General features: G+C 35.3%; 1 protein-coding gene across 1 annotated transcript in view; it reads right to left on the reverse strand.

The window, feature by feature from the left end:
* The window catches only part of LOC103250334 (gamma-aminobutyric acid receptor subunit alpha-3-like), a 104,036-nt gene that overhangs the window by 17,373 nt on the left and 70,290 nt on the right, over positions 1-16,373 (reverse strand). The window lies entirely within an intron of this gene.

The following is a 16,373-nucleotide window of genomic DNA, read 5'->3' on the forward strand; positions in this document are numbered from 1 at the left end:
CAAATAATCATGATACATGAATTAACAACTCTTCTACAGGAAAAGAGAGACTTGGTACAAGATATGAAATCCAAATTATAGAAATAATCTATGGAATATAAGACATAACCACGATGCATGAGTAACAATCCTGAATGAAGAAAAGACAGCCATGCTGCAGAAACAGAGAGCTCCATAGTGTGTGTTCACCTATACTATTCTAGTATGCAGCTATGGGTTATGTTCAAATTATCATGGCAAATTGTCACACTAACCATGGACGGCAATGACCTTGATATGGAAGGAGAAAACTATAATATATAGTATGATGCATAAAAGACAACAATGTTATGAAATCATAACTAAATCCCATGTCCAAACAACAATTATGCATTAGAAGATGTGAAAATACTTAACACTACATACATTTTAAATGACTAAGGTGGCACATTTTATGATATGTGCTTTTTACCATAATTATGTTTTTTTTTTTTAGAAAAGCATGCCACAGGAAGAGGTAGTCTTGTGAAGTTAGCAAATATCCAGAGAACAACATCTAAATCAGGTACACACGCAAATCTGATATATATGGCACATAAGAAGATATTAGCATTAAATGAACATACGTCCATGTTACATGCTCAGACAACCATCAAACAAATATAGACAAGGACTTTAGGACAACAGACACCCCAAATACTTATTTTGACAAACTTTGTGATTTTTCAAGTGACTATAATGCATAAACTGAAAACTGATGAGTTCCATATGTTCTCACTCATAAGGTGGCCTTGAACAATTATAATGCTATAAGAAAGCGATGAGCAGTAATGGGAAACTGTAGGGGGGGTGGGATTGGCAGTTGTGGGAAACTGCTGGGGGGGAGGAGCATACCTCATCAACAGGGGTACCTGCATGATCAATGTTTGCATACCTAACCCTGAATTGTACCCCTCATCTTTATAATAAATAAATACATTTTTTTTTAAAAAAAGAGCCTTAGAACATGGTTAGGTATCCATGTAATGGAAAACATTTACAGTATATGCTTATACAATCCTGATGCATGTAAAGAAATATGTGGTATACTTATCCTTAACCATGGAGTATGCACACACAATGTTTTTATCACAGCAACCATGATACAGGAATGAAGTGACATAGTTTAAGAGCTATGGAATATCACGGTCCATGAGTAGGCAGAGATGCTCAAATCTGTTTTACTGGAACAGACAGATAATGAATGCAAGTGGCCATAGCTAAGAATTTATATCCTAGGGCAATAATTAGCATAGTGAATAAATAGTTACCTATAACATATGAACACACAAATATAGTACTCATATTCATGGTGAATAAACTGAAAATTACAGCAAAGGAACATCATATAATGACATAATTATTCAGACAACTATGCAGGTGAGGCAGAAAGTAAAACCTAATACTGGTTTTAAAGTTAGTGAAGAAGCCAGGCCACATTGCAAAAGTAGACAACCATGGTGCTTGCTCATGTAAGTACAGTGCGTGGATAAACACCAATATCCTGTGAACTTACAGTCAACTATGGCACGATAGCAGATGCATGTGATAGGAGCATATCAGTTATGAAACAGGAGCACTTGTGTAGGTTCACATAATCATGGTGTTAGAGTAGATGATCCATGATACATGAACATATAATAGGGATATGAGCTTTGGCCACCATAATATGTGACTGCACAGCCAAATTAGCAAATGGATACCCACCAATTCACCTAATTCAAGAGCTAAAGAAAGGTACAAGGAACAAAGAGAGGAAAAATATAATATACAAGTTGATAATTTAATACCTTCACCCCAGATCTTCCCTAGAACCTATATCTGTACTTAATACCTAATATCCTGTTGCAGGTATGGGTTTCTGAAGAGAATACTTATCTTAAACTCACATCTTAATCCACGGGTTAAACTTAACCCCATATTAGGTTTAAGATACCACTCACACATCTCTGCACTTAGATGCCTCTCATGGTCAAATCTGAGATTCAGATATCCACCCACACACGTACATAGGTCTTGTCCTCCTGCTGTTTTTCCCATCTCCAGTAATGGTCCCTTCACTCTTTCATTTCTACTGAATAAAAACTTTAATAGCATTTTGACTCCTTTTTCCTCTCATACCACACATCCAATTTATGAGCAAATCCTATTGGCATTCCATTCAAAAGGAAACATATCTAGAATAAAGCCACTGGTCATCACCTCCGCTGCTATCACTCTGGCTAACCATCTTTTATCAAAATCATTGGAAAAGCCTCTTAACTGGTTTTGCTGCCTGTACCTCTGCTCATCTGTGGTCTGTTCTTCATACAGCGGGAAGAATGAACTTTTAAAGTGTTAAGTCAGATAATGTCTGTCCTCTGCTCAAAATCTTCCAATTTCTTCCCTTTTCAAAAGCCTCATTTTTCAAGAATACAATAGATTATTAACTGCAGTCACTATGTTGTACAATACATCTTTCGAACTTATTCCTCCTATCTAATTTTGTGTCCTTTGACCATTATCTCCCCATTCCTTCTACCAGCCTCCGTAGCCACCATACTACTCTGCTTCCATGAGTTGGCTTGTTTAGATTCCACATATAAGTAAGAACATACAGGTTTTTATCTTTCTGTGCCTGGCTTATTTCACTTAGAATAACATTCTTGGGGCACACCTCATCAACAAGAGTACCTGCATAATGAAGATTTGTATACCTAACCCTGAATTGTACCCCACATATTTAAAATTTTAAAAATTTAATTTAAAGAAAGAATAATATTATCTAATCTCATCTATGTTGTAAAAAATGATGGAATTTCTTTCTCTTTAAAGGCTGAATAGTATTCCATGGTGGCTATATATCACATTTTATTTATCTATTCAGCTGCTGAAAAACACTTAGGTTGGTTCCTCATCTTGGCTGCTGTGAATACTGCTAAAATAAACATGGAGGTGCAGATATCTCTTTGGCATATTGATTTCATATCCTTAGAATATGTCCCCAGTAGTGAGATTGCTGGATCATATGGTTCTATTTTTAATTTTTTAAGGACCCTCCATACTATTGTCCATAATGGCTGTATCAAATTACATTCCCAACAACGGTGTGTGAGGGCTCCCCTTCCTCTACATCCTCACCCACACTATTTGTCTTTTTGATAACAGTCATTCTAATAGATGTGAGGTGATATCTCATTGTTGTTGTTTTTTTCTTAGTGGGGTGCAAGTCAGAATTAGGTACATAAGTCATCTACGTGCAGGTGAAGTTTGGGCCTCCAACTGGTCTTGCATTTCCCTTACGATTAGTAATGATGAAATTTTTATCATATATACCTATCAGCCATGTGTATGTCTTACCACAAAAAAATGATAACTACATGAGGTAATGCATATGCTAATTAGCTATATGTAGTCATTCCACAATGTGTATATACTTTGAAACATCATGCTGTACATGGTAAATACATACAATTTTATCTGCTAATTTACATAAATAAATGAGTAAATTGGACTTTAAAAGTCAACTATGATCTACAAGGACCTACATGATCGAATCCCCAAATAGCTGGCTAGCCTCATCTCTTACTACTTTCCTCTCTCACACATTTCACTTCAGCCGCTGTGACCTCCTTGCTGCTCATTGCATATGTCAGGTATATTCCTTCCCCAGGACATTTGTACCTGCTATTGCCTCTACCTGGGATGTTCCTTCATCCAGTCTCCATACAGTTTGTTCCCTCACATCTTTCAGGTCTTCATTGAAATATCACCTTTTCATTAAGGCCTTCCCTGGCCACCCTATCTAAAATTTCAAACCTTCCACACATCCCTAATACATTCTGTGCAGTTGCCTGCTCTATTTTTCTTTCTTTCTTTCTTCATACTTCTAACATATATTCTATGTATATTTTGTTTGTGCTTGTTTCCCAGATATAATATAAACAAACCCATAGGGGTGAGGATGCTCGCTTTTTAAATTCAGAGATATGAGTCCAGAGCATAGAGTATCTGACAAATACTGAGTATTTAATAAATAGTGAATGAGTGTTATTGTGACTAACTCATTGCTAAATGAAGTAAGTTGATACAAAGTCTAGGATGTGACATGGGCTTTGGAACCTACTGGATCAAGAGATTACTAGGCACTACCAAACACTAGTTATGTTAGGCTTTACAGATCCACTTCATCAATAAAAAAATGAAGATAATACCATCCATCCTGTAATGACTGTAAGCAGTATATAATATAACAAAAAATATGTAAAACATCCACCCAAAGACTTGCAACTTTGTTTGAGCATCTGCTATAGACAAGGTACTGATACAGCCAATTTTTCTACTGGCATTCTTAACACTTCTTTATCTTGGTACCTAGAAATCACCAGATACTAACATCCTGCCCATCAACACCTGTGCTTAGAAATCATGAGGCATTAACTTCCAGAACTTTATTTGTACAGAAGCATCCCAAGTGCTGCTACCCAGATACTACAAAGTTAAGCCTGCCATATGTCTGTTTCAACTTGTCACCAAAGTTTCATATAAGGCCATCTAATTCTACCTAGCCTCAAAACATTGTCATTTGTAAAGATTTTGAAGTCAGAAATATTTTAGTTTCAATCTTTGATATACCACATAGAAATTTGACATCGAGCAAGTTATTGACTCAACATTCTAATCTATACAAATTGATAATGATAATATTTTCATACAGGAATTATATGAGAATTAAATTATCTGTATCTTGCATAGCATTAAGCATTATGTTTGACATATAGTAAGCCTTGGCCACTGTAAGTTGCCAGTTAATTTCTTGACCTTTTGCTTTCCAATGAGCCTCAGCTTCACCTTAATCCCATCATCCATTCCATGACCATATATTAAGCCCTGTCATTAGAAATCTATGATCTCAAATCACGTTTTCCAACCCTTTTTACCTATTGTCAATTCTACCCATACCCACTCCCCCTTCATTCCTCAGAATCTCTAATCTATTGCTCTTTAAATTGCTCATCTTCACCTTTACGTTCTCATTTCCTTTCTTATCCTGTTTGGATCACATACATAGTTTGCAATTACAACCAGTATAATCATTCTCTGTTATATACCTTCAACATCTCTCTCTCTCTCTCTCTCTCTCTCTCTCTCTCTCTCTCTCTCTCTCTCTCTCTCTCTCTCTCTCGTTCTGTTGTGCCTGCCTGGAAAAACATACGCCCTAGTTCAGTCCAACTCTTCACCTGCAAGTGAGCACCTGAATATAACTGGATAAAAATGCATAAGTATGCCTGACTAGCCTCTCTTTAAATTCTCTTCAACACTCTTCAAGTGTCCCATGATCCTTTTACATGTGCCCTGGATTCTACTTCCTGTCTCCTACCCAAAGATATTACTTCGGTGATTATCTCATCTCTCCCATACGTGTCAGTTTTTCCCTCTCCACTGGCTCATCCCTTGCATAAAAATGAGGTAATACCATCCATAGTGGGAAAAAAAACCCTTGAACTGACATTCCCCTCCAACTCTTTCCCAATTTCTCTGCTTTCCTTTATGGTAACTCATTTCAACGACTGTCTCTATCTCAACTTCCTCACCATTCTCTTACACGATACACATCAACCAAGTATTTTTACCTATCACTCCACTGAAACCACTCTTGGTATTCATTCCTTCGAAATTTATGAAGTCTGATTCATGTACCAAGCACCCTTCTAGGTGTTGGGAATACAGCAGTGTACAAAACAGCCAAAAAAAGAACCAGCAACATAAAAGAAGAACATTAGACCGAGGCCTCTTCACATATCAAATCTACCATATCCAGTTCACATTCATACCTTGATTTCTCTCTTCCATACCATACATTCAAACTATCAACTTATCTTGTTTATTTCAGAACAGATCCAGACTCTGAATACTTCTTACTACCTTCATTGTCTCCAAGCTGATCAAAGCACCCCCATGACTGCAATGAATGTTTAATTTGTCTTTCTGCTGCAACTTTTGCCTCCTTATAGTCCATTCTTTGCACAGCAGTTCAGAGAGAGTTGTTTTTTGTTTGTGTGTGTGTGTTTGTTTTTTAATATATGTCAGACTATATTACCTTCTCAAACTTTTCCAGTGGATTTTTATGAGATCCAAAGTATTTGCCATATTTTTTTTAAATTTTATTTTAAAGATGTGGGGTACAATTCAAGATTAGATACTTCAGTGGTCATATCACACAGGTGAAGTTTGGGCCTCCCATTGGTCCTCACTTCACCTGGTTTGAGATCAGGCACACTTATTGATGTTATGTACCCATCTTCCCTCCCCTGGCAGTGTTCTACTACTGCCAATCCCTTTCTTAGTATTATGATAAATGTTCAGGGTCTGTTTATGAGTGAGAATATGTGGCACTCAGTTTTTTGCTTCTGTGATAGATCACTGAGTATAATAGACTCTAAATCCATCCAAGTTGCTGTGAAGTACATAATTTTGTCTTTCTTTATGGCTGCATAATATTCCATCATGTATATGTAACACTTTTTTAATGCAGTCCACTTTTGATGGGCAGTAGAGTTGATTTCACAGTTGTTTTTGCTATTGTGAATACTGCTGCAATAAACATGCGTGTGCAAGTATCTTTTTTTTGTAGAATGATTTGAGTTCTTCTAGGCATATTCCCAGAAAGGGAATTGCTGGGTCTTTCTGTTTCCTAATCTAATTTCATTTTTCTTATCAGATATATCATTACCTAAAGTTATATTACATATTTATTTGTTTATTGTCTTTTATTCCCACTAGATATAAGCTTCATTAGTGCAAGGACTTCATCTCCATCTCTTGGTCATAGAGCAGTGCCTGGCACATGGTAGCTACTCAATAAAATATCTGTGAGGAAAGAAGAGTGAATCTTTTCCTGAGTTCATGCCCACACAACTCTGGGCATCCTTTCCTTCTCAGAGATATATTCTCAAGACTATCCTTCCTTTCTAAAGCATTTCCCCCATGTCCTTTCAATCCTTCATTTTATGGAAAACAAATGCTCCTATGCCCTCAATTTCTTAACAGGAAACTCTCCCTTTGTCATTGCCTTGAACAAATTGAGGTTTGTAGCAAAGACACTGCTTCATCCACTTTCCTCTGAAGTAGGCATGTGGACACTATTGTACATAATGCAACTGAGAGACAGGAAGAGAATGATCTCATCTCCTCAATGCCACTTCAAAACCATCCCTCCTCTATCCGTGTGCACAGACTCCTTTTTATTTGAAGTTTATGCAACCCATCTCTATCATTCACTACCCTTTAATCTTACATCAGCCTCTTTGTAGTCTCCCAACATCAATTCAAAACTAGCCTCAGTATCTTGTACATAATTGCCCCCACATCACAAAACTTGAACTAAATTACCTCTAATTTCTAACATTATTCTGTTATTCTTCTAGTTTCTAAACCTTTACTCCTACTTCACTTGCTCTTTGAAATTAGGGTTTTAGTCTATTGATCCTTCCATTGTCTCACAGTCTCTTGGGCTTGCTCGGTGTTACTTCCAGTGGATTCAGTAGTCAATTGCTGGAGCTGCTCTTTCACCAGAAACTTACATATACGACTTTCCACTCTATTTGCCTAGAAACCCTGTTTTGAGTCAATCCACAAAATCATCTGTTCTCTTAGACTGACGGATGTGGCTGAAGAAAAATCCACAACTATTCAAATCAGCAGCACAACAAATCCATTGTCTCCAATGCCAGCACTCTTCAATAATCCTTTGTTTTGTCATACTATAGTCTTCTTCCATACTCATCTCAATGATTCTGAACTTTTGTCATTCTTCTCAAGTTGCTTATTTAAAGAAGCTTATGTATTCTCTTAGTAAAAAGTCAACATGATCAGGAAAGACAAACCAGTGATAGCAGACAGTAACAGTGCCTCACTCATATCCCCTGGGATCTTTTCATGTACCCTGACTCTACGGCGCCTTCCCTCCCAAAGGGCAGCATCTACATCTCTTTAGCTGAGGACTGCCCTCAGGTTACTGAAACTAACTTTTGCCTGTGCACACTGAAAATCAGAAAAGTCTGATGATTTGAGTCACCAAACCAGGGCAGCCCCTAACCAAGACTGACAAATATGGAGATATAAATTCTGCAGCTCACTGACAGGGACAATACCGAGATGTGACCTACACGGTTTCTGTGGTACTTTGCTTGATTTAACACCCTTGTTTGACCACCTTCACTTCCTTGCCTCACATTCCACTACTCTATTGTTTTTTCCAGAAAACATTTCCTAATAACCACCTGCACATGAATCCTAATCTCAGTGTCCGCTTCTGGGGAACCCAATTGAAGACATCAGCCCTGTCCCAACCTACAAAATTAACTTACTGTTATATTTCTTCGTACTTTCTTTTTTATTAATTTTAGAAAATGAGGTTAACTTGCCCCTTTTTAAGATAATTCCTCAACCTGTGATAATACCGATTTCATCAACATTTTTCCCTTGCTTTGATGCCCCTTCTTCCCTGTATCTCAATCTCTTGTTCTCTAATAACACCTTTCTTTTAGACTATAAGCATAATCAAACTTCTACCATCTGAAAAACCATTCTATCAATATGTTACTTTTAGCTATGATTTTCTTTCCTTTGTTTATCAATTGAGCTTCATGAACTAGCAATTTATCATTGTTTACTGCACCTTATTCACTTTCTAGCTATCTATTGATTGACTGATTGATTTGAGATGGAGTCTCACTCTGTCACCCAGGCTGGAATGCAGTGGCATGCTCACCGTCACTACAGCCTCGACCTGCTGGGCTCAGATGATCCTTCCGCCTCAGCCTTCCAAGTAGCCGAAACTAAAGGCACGTGCTACTATGCCCGGCTAATTTTTTAAATTTATTGTAGAGATGAGGTCTTACCAAGTTGCCCAGGTTGGTCTCGAACCCATGTATTCAGGCAATTCTCTCGCCTCAGCCTCCCAAAGTGCTGGGATTATAGACTTGAGCCACCGCGCCTGGCTTCTCTTTATTTTTAATCAACTGTATTCTGCCTCCTTCCCTGATTGCATCATTGGATTCAGTGTTGCTACATCTGTGTCATTTCTACTCGTCTCTTTTGTGGATTTCTATATGAATACCTCTAAATTTGGGGTTCCCTGGCTCTGAATTAATACATTTCAAAATACAACTCCTCTCAATTTCTCATTAAGACAAACAGGTAGTAATAGCAAACAGTAGGAAAAGAAAGGTTTAATTGTCAAGTCTAATGAAATAAAAAAGCAAAACTCCATGTCTGAAAGAGAATTTTATTATATGTATTGCTATTGAGGCTAGATTAAGATAAACATTTTTGAACTATACAACATATGCTCTATCCTCTAAAAAAGAATATATAAATCCAAAGATGGTTAGGAAAAGACAAACCTGTGTCACATCAATACCATAATTTAGAAACCTAAGGGTTGGGCTAGCCAGAAATGTATGTGGTCATTCCCTGATAAAATGTATTTTGTACTGTACTCATCTTTGAAACATATATAGCTATAGTTGCTATTCTTCCTCATCCCACTATTAGCAAGAACTCATAAAACTGTCTGCTCTCAACAATACTACTGCAGAATAAGTAAAATAAAAATTAGAAATACAATATAAATGAAATAATTTGTGTTGTTGAGGTAAATTAACACACCACTCAGTCTGCAACCAAGTACACTGACAAAAATGAAGACAGAGTCAAATATCATAACTAATAAACATTACAAATAAACCAATTGAAATTCATTTTCCAAATAACACCATCCCAATAATAATTAAGGTAGCAATACTATAAAGCAAAATGTTATTCTGGGAGGAGGAATGAACCCACAGCTGTGCAGATGGATAAATTATTAAATTAGCATTCCTTAATGTCTTTATAAATAGACAAGACAGAAAAGAAAACCACCTAAGAAAACAAAAAATAAAATAAAATAAAACAAACAATCCAAGGAAAAGTACCAAACCAAGTTGTAGTTTTGACAGCCTCATAGAGCATAAACCAAACCCTAGAATTTTCTAATGGTGGGGAGTCAACACGTGCACGTGCATGCACACACACACACACACACTCGCATGCAGCTTAGATGCCTTAAGGGCTACAGTCTCAGAGTATCAGTGCATCAGAAGCAAGCCTCTATCTTTTCTCAAAATCCCAGGGGATTTCAGGAGAGTTGCCTTAGTTTGAGCAGAGCATAGAAAAATAAAGACAGAACAACAGACAGAAAAATTCTTCCCTCCCCCAAAATATTTTAAACCACAAGTAAGCCTCTCTCTCTCTCAAGTTTGCAACTCAAAATCACATTAATATTTGGTCACAAAAAAATCTCAAGTTATTAATTTAGTTTAAAGTGGCTACAGACGGTGCCTTAGATTGCCTGTGGAAATAAACATGAATTATCTCTAGAAAGCGGCACCTTTATATTTGATTTTGGGGAGCCCTCAAAAATTATTTTTCAAAAGCATTGATCAGGACACAAAGTTAATTAAACACAAGGAATCTAAGCACTATGAGAAACGACAGAAGCAAATAGAGCAGAAATGAAATCCCACGTACTTCAGATATTGAATTTATCAGATGCAGATTATAAAAGATTTATGACCTTCATATACTCCTAATAACACAGCTTCAAAATATATAAAGCAAAAATTGACAAAACTGTGAAGAAACATAGACATATCTCTCATCATAATGGAAAATTTTAACACATCTCTTTCAGAAACTAATATGTTAGATAGATTAAAGAAGTCAGGGAAGATATGAAGATTTGAACAAGATTGAGTGACAGATCTGACCTAGTAGAAATACATAAACTACTGCACTTATTGGCAGCAAGAAATACACATTTTTTTAAACCTCACTAGGTATATTTATAAAGATTTACAAAGCTATAAAGCAAATCACAACAAATCTTAAATGATTGAAATAATATAGTATATTTTATCCTACCACATGCAATTAAGGTAGAAATTGGTAATTCAGTTATAACGATAGAATCCATAAATGGTTGGAAATTAAGAAACTCACTTTTAAATAACCCATGGTAAAATAAAATCAAAATACAAATTAGAACACATTCTTAACTGCACAATAGCAAAATCACTATCAAAATTATAGCATGTAGCTAACACAGTACTTAAGAAAAACATTCAGCCTTACTTGCATATATTAAAAAGAAAAAAATAAAACTTAATGAGCTAAGCACCTAGCTCAATCAGAAAGAATAAGATAATTAAAATAAGCCCCAAAAGAAGGACGATGAAAATAAAGATATGAGCATAATTTTTAAAATAGAAAATAGCTTAGGAAATAGATTTATTGCAAGCTTCCTTCTCTTTGGGATTACTTTTTGATTAGTTGATTGATAAGACTTGACAAGCAAATTCTAAAATGTATACGGAAATGAGAAGGGCTAAGAATAGCCTCCTGAAGTCTTGAAGAAGAATAAGGTAAAAGGACTTTCTCTACCAAATATCAGGACGGATTTTTAAGTCTCTTTGTTAATTAATATTATTTTAAATTCACAAATCACAATTGCATGCACGTGTGGGGTATTAATGTGATGTTTTGGCATTTGTATATATGTGAAATGATTAAATCAAGCGAATTAACATATTAGTCACTTTGCTTATCTAGCATTTTTTATGGTAAAACACTTGAAATTTGCTCTATTATTTTGACATATACAATATATTATTACTGGCTATAGTAACCTTCTTGTGCAACAGATCTCAAAACCTATTCCTCTCGTCTATCTAAAACTTTGTTTCCTTTGATCAACAACTTTCCATTCTTTCCTTCTCCACCCCACCCAGCCTCTGGTAAGTATCATACTACCATCTATTTCTACAAGCTCAGTTTTTTCAGATTTCATATACAAATGAGATGTGATATTTGCCTTTCTGTGCCTGGTTTATTTATTAGTATAATGTCCTTCAGTTTCATTCATGTTGTTGCAAATGACTGGAATTTATTCTTTGTTAAGACTGAATAATAGTTAATTGTGTAAATACACCACATTTTTTAAATCCATACACTGATGGGCACTTAGACTGGTTTTCGTATAATTGGTTATTATGAATAATGTTGCAATGAACACGGGAGTGCAGATATCACTTTGACATATTGATTTTATTTCCTTTGGACATATACCCAGAATAAGATTACTGGATCATATGGTAGTTCTATTCTTAGTTTTTCAAAGAACCTCCATACAGTTTTTTCAAAATATAATGGCTGTATTAATTTACATTTTCACCAACAATGTGCATGAGCTCCCTTTTCTCTGTATCCTCACCAGCACTTGTTGCCTTTCAGTTTTTTGATAAAAGCCAATCTAACAGGTGTGAGGTGACATCTCATTCTTATGGTTTGGATATGGTTTGTTTGTTCCCATCAAGCTCATGTTGAAATTTGATCCCCAGGTAGTGGTGTTGGAAGATGGGGCCTAGTGGGAAGTATTTGGTTTAGGAGGCGAATCCTTCATGAATGGTTTGGTGTCATTCTAGCAGTAAAGAGTGAGTCCTTGATCTCTTGAGACTGAATTGGTTTGGGGGTGGATACGTTAGTTCTCATTACATTGGGTTGTTATAAATCCAGGATGTCCCTCAGGTTTGGCTCCTCTTTGCACATGCTCACTTCCCCTTTGACCTCCTCTGTCATGTTTTGATTCAGTACAAAAGCCCTCTCAAGAAGCAGAGCAGATACTGGCACCATGCTTCTTATACAGCCACAGAACTCTGAAACAAGTTTCATAAATTACCCAGCCTCAGGTACTCCTTTATAGCAACACAAAATGAACTAAGACATTTATTGTGCCTTTAATTTGAATTTACCTAATGATTAATGATGCTGAGCCCTTTTTCATGTACCTGTTGGCCACTCATATGTCTGTTCAGGTCTTTTACTCATTTTAAAAATTGGGTTATTTGTTTTCATACTATTGAGTTATTTGGGTTTCTTATATATGTTTCTTATATATTTGGGGTATTAACCCATTATCAGAATGTGGTTTGCAAATATTTTCTCTCATTCTGTGAGTTGTCTCTTTACTTTGTTAATTATTTCCTTTGCTGTACAGAAGCTTTTTAGTTTGATGCCATCTTGTCTGTTTTTGCTTTTGTTACCTGTGTTTCTGGGGTCATATCCAGAGTATCATTGCTCTGATGTCATGAAGCTTTTCCTTCATGTTTTCTTTTTTTAAAAAAATTATCGTCGTTTTATGTTTTTTTACCTTATGTTTAACTTTTGAATCTATTTTAAGTTGATTTTTATATGTGATGTGAGATGAGAACCCAATTTTATTCTTCATCATGTGGATATCCAGTTTTCCCAAGACAATTTATTAAAGACTGTCTTTTCTCCCTTGTGTGTTCTTGACAGTTTTCTTGAAAATCAAAGGATGACAAATGTGTTGAGTTTATTTATGGGCTTTCTATTCTGTTCCATTGGTTGATGTATCTCTTTTATTCTAGTATCATGCTGTTTTTATTACAACTGCTTTATAATACACTCTGAAATAAGGTAGTGTGGTGCCTCCAGCTTTGTTCCTTTTGCTTTATTATTTTGATTATTCGGGGTCTTTTGTGGTATCACATGAATTTAAAGTTGTTACTTGATCACCTTTACAGCAAAGCTAGACAAGGACACCTGAAAAAAAATTATAGGTCAATATCCGTAAAGAAAATAGATGCAAAAATCCTCAACAAGATACTAGCAAACTGAATTCAACAGCATGTTAGAAAGATCATTCACCATGATCAAGTAAGATTTATCCCAGGGATAAATATGAAAGGATGTTTCAACTTATGCAAATCAGAAATGTATGATACATCACATTAACAAAATGAAGAGTAAAAATCATAAGATAATCTCAATAGATGCAGAAAAAGCATTTAACAAAATTTAGCACACTTTCATTATAAAAACTCTTAATAGATTAGGGACAGAGAGCATGTACCTCAACACAATGAAGGTCATATGGCAAACCCATTTCTACCATATATAACAAATCCACAGTTAACATCATTTTCGATCGAGAAAAGTTTTTTGAAAAGCATCTAAAATGAGAGAGAAGGACGCCCACTTTCACCCCTATTTTTAAAAAATCTAGTACTGGAATTCCTATCCAGAGAAATTACAAGGGGGTCCCAAAAAAAGAGTTCTCTTTTGGAGGGTGGTCCCTTGTAGTACAGGTTTCCCCCACCAAGAAGTATTCTAGGAATCCACTGGCATCAGTGCTAGATTCCCGTGTCCCACCCTCCCTATTCACCTGCTCTCTCCCCCATGCAACATTTTTTTGTTACCCCAGATGAAAAAAGTCTTCAAAGGGAAACTTTTTGCCAATGTGAAAGAGGAGGGGAAAAAAAGGCAGAAGCACTGAAAGGCATCAAAATCGACTAGTTCAAAAACTGTTTTGAGCAGTGAAAAAAGCATCTTGATAGGTATGTTGTGTCAAATAAAGAGTATTTTGAAGGCGACTGAAGTTTAAACATGTAAAAGTAAATACACAATTTTTAATAAATAAATAAATTCTGGGTGCTTTCAGTCCCTCTTACAGGCAACAGAAAGAAAGAAAGGACATCCTAACAGGAAAGGAAGAAGTGAAATTGTCTCTATTTGCCAATGACATAATCTTATATATAGAAATCCTAAAGAGTCCACACAGATTCAGTAAAGTTGCAGAATACGAAATCAACGCACAAAAATCAGCAGCATTTCTACATGCTAATAACAAACTATCTGAAAAGGAAATTAATATAACAATCCCACTTACAATGGCAACCAAAAAAATGAAACATATAGGTGTAAATTTAACCAATGAAGTGAAAGACTTGTATATTGAAAACTATAAAACATTGATGAAAGAAATCGAAGAAAATATACAAATGGAAAGATATCTCATGTTCAAGAGTTAGAATATTTATTTTTTAAGTGTCCATACTACTTAAAGTGATCTATAGATTCAATGAAATTCCTATCAAAATACTAATAAAATTTTTCACAGAAATAGAAAAAGCCCAATTTTTAAAAAGTGTAATTAGCTCAGAAGAGTATTAGTGCCAGGAAAGACAAACAAAGGGCAGAGAATAGAGAGTTCAGAAACAGATGCAGGCATATATGATCCTGAAGACTGCCTGGCAATACAGATTTCTTAATAAATGGTTATAGGACAATTGGTTATTTTCATAGTTCATATGAAAATTAAACTGGAACCTTCCCCAGAGCATACAAAAATGTATTACAAGTGGGTTGAATATCTAAATATAAAAGGCAAATCTATAAAGTCTATAAAATATAAGTGAATGTCTTCACAATCTTAGAATAAGAGAGTATCTCTTAAACATTCACGAAGTGTTAACCATAAAGTAAGCAATTGTTAAAACAGACTGCGTTAAAATTCAAAACTGTTCATCAAAAAATGCAAGAAAAGGAGTAAATAGGAAGCACAGAATGGTGGACGCTTGCCACAAATGATATGTATATCTGATAATGAAACATTATCCAAAAATAAAAAGAATTCTTACAGCACCATAAGAAAAAAGAGACAAAATGCAATTGAAAAATGAACAAAAGACTTGAAAAGCTACTTCACAAAAGAGGAATTGTCATTAAACATAAGAAAGGGGGTTGATCTCATTAATAATCAGGGAAATTAAAATTAGAGGCAAAATAAGCTCTCACTACAAATTCATTAATCGACAACAAATTTTACAGTCTCATAACAACAAGTTTGTCAAGAATATGAAGCACCAGGATTCTCCTATACTGCAAATAGGCTTTTAAGATGGTACAGCCTTTTGGAGAATAGTTTGGCATTAGATCTTAATGTTGATTATATACATACCCATGAAACTAGATATATACCTTAATAAAACTTATGTACAAATGCACCAGGATAATTGTGAAAGAATGTTCATAGAAAAACTATTCCTAAAAGAATATAGAACTGGAAACAACTGGAATGTCCATCTTATAACAGGTTGAATAAATTGTGTTGTATTTGTACAATACAATATCATACAATAATGAAACTGAATGAACTACAATCACATGCAACAACTTGGACATATCTCACAAACCCAGTGTTAAATGAGCAAGCAAGCCACAAAGGAACACATCATGATTACATTAATATAAAGTTCAAAACAGAAAAACTAAACTGTATTTGATTATACACACAATAATGTTATTTTTCAAAGTAAGACTCAGGATAGTGGTTATTTCCAGTGGTGAAGGAAAAGGTTGAGATCAGAAATGAATTCATTACAGGTTTCAGGAATACCCTCAATCTTATAGATCTTAACTTGGATAGTGGTTGTACAGATGTTCACTATATAATTATTCTAAAACAGTGT

This window comes from Carlito syrichta, unplaced genomic scaffold (genome assembly GCF_000164805.1).
Source record: "Carlito syrichta isolate Samal-C Ts95f unplaced genomic scaffold, Tarsius_syrichta-2.0.1 Scaffold128226, whole genome shotgun sequence".
Taxonomy (NCBI): domain Eukaryota; kingdom Metazoa; phylum Chordata; class Mammalia; order Primates; family Tarsiidae; genus Carlito; species Carlito syrichta.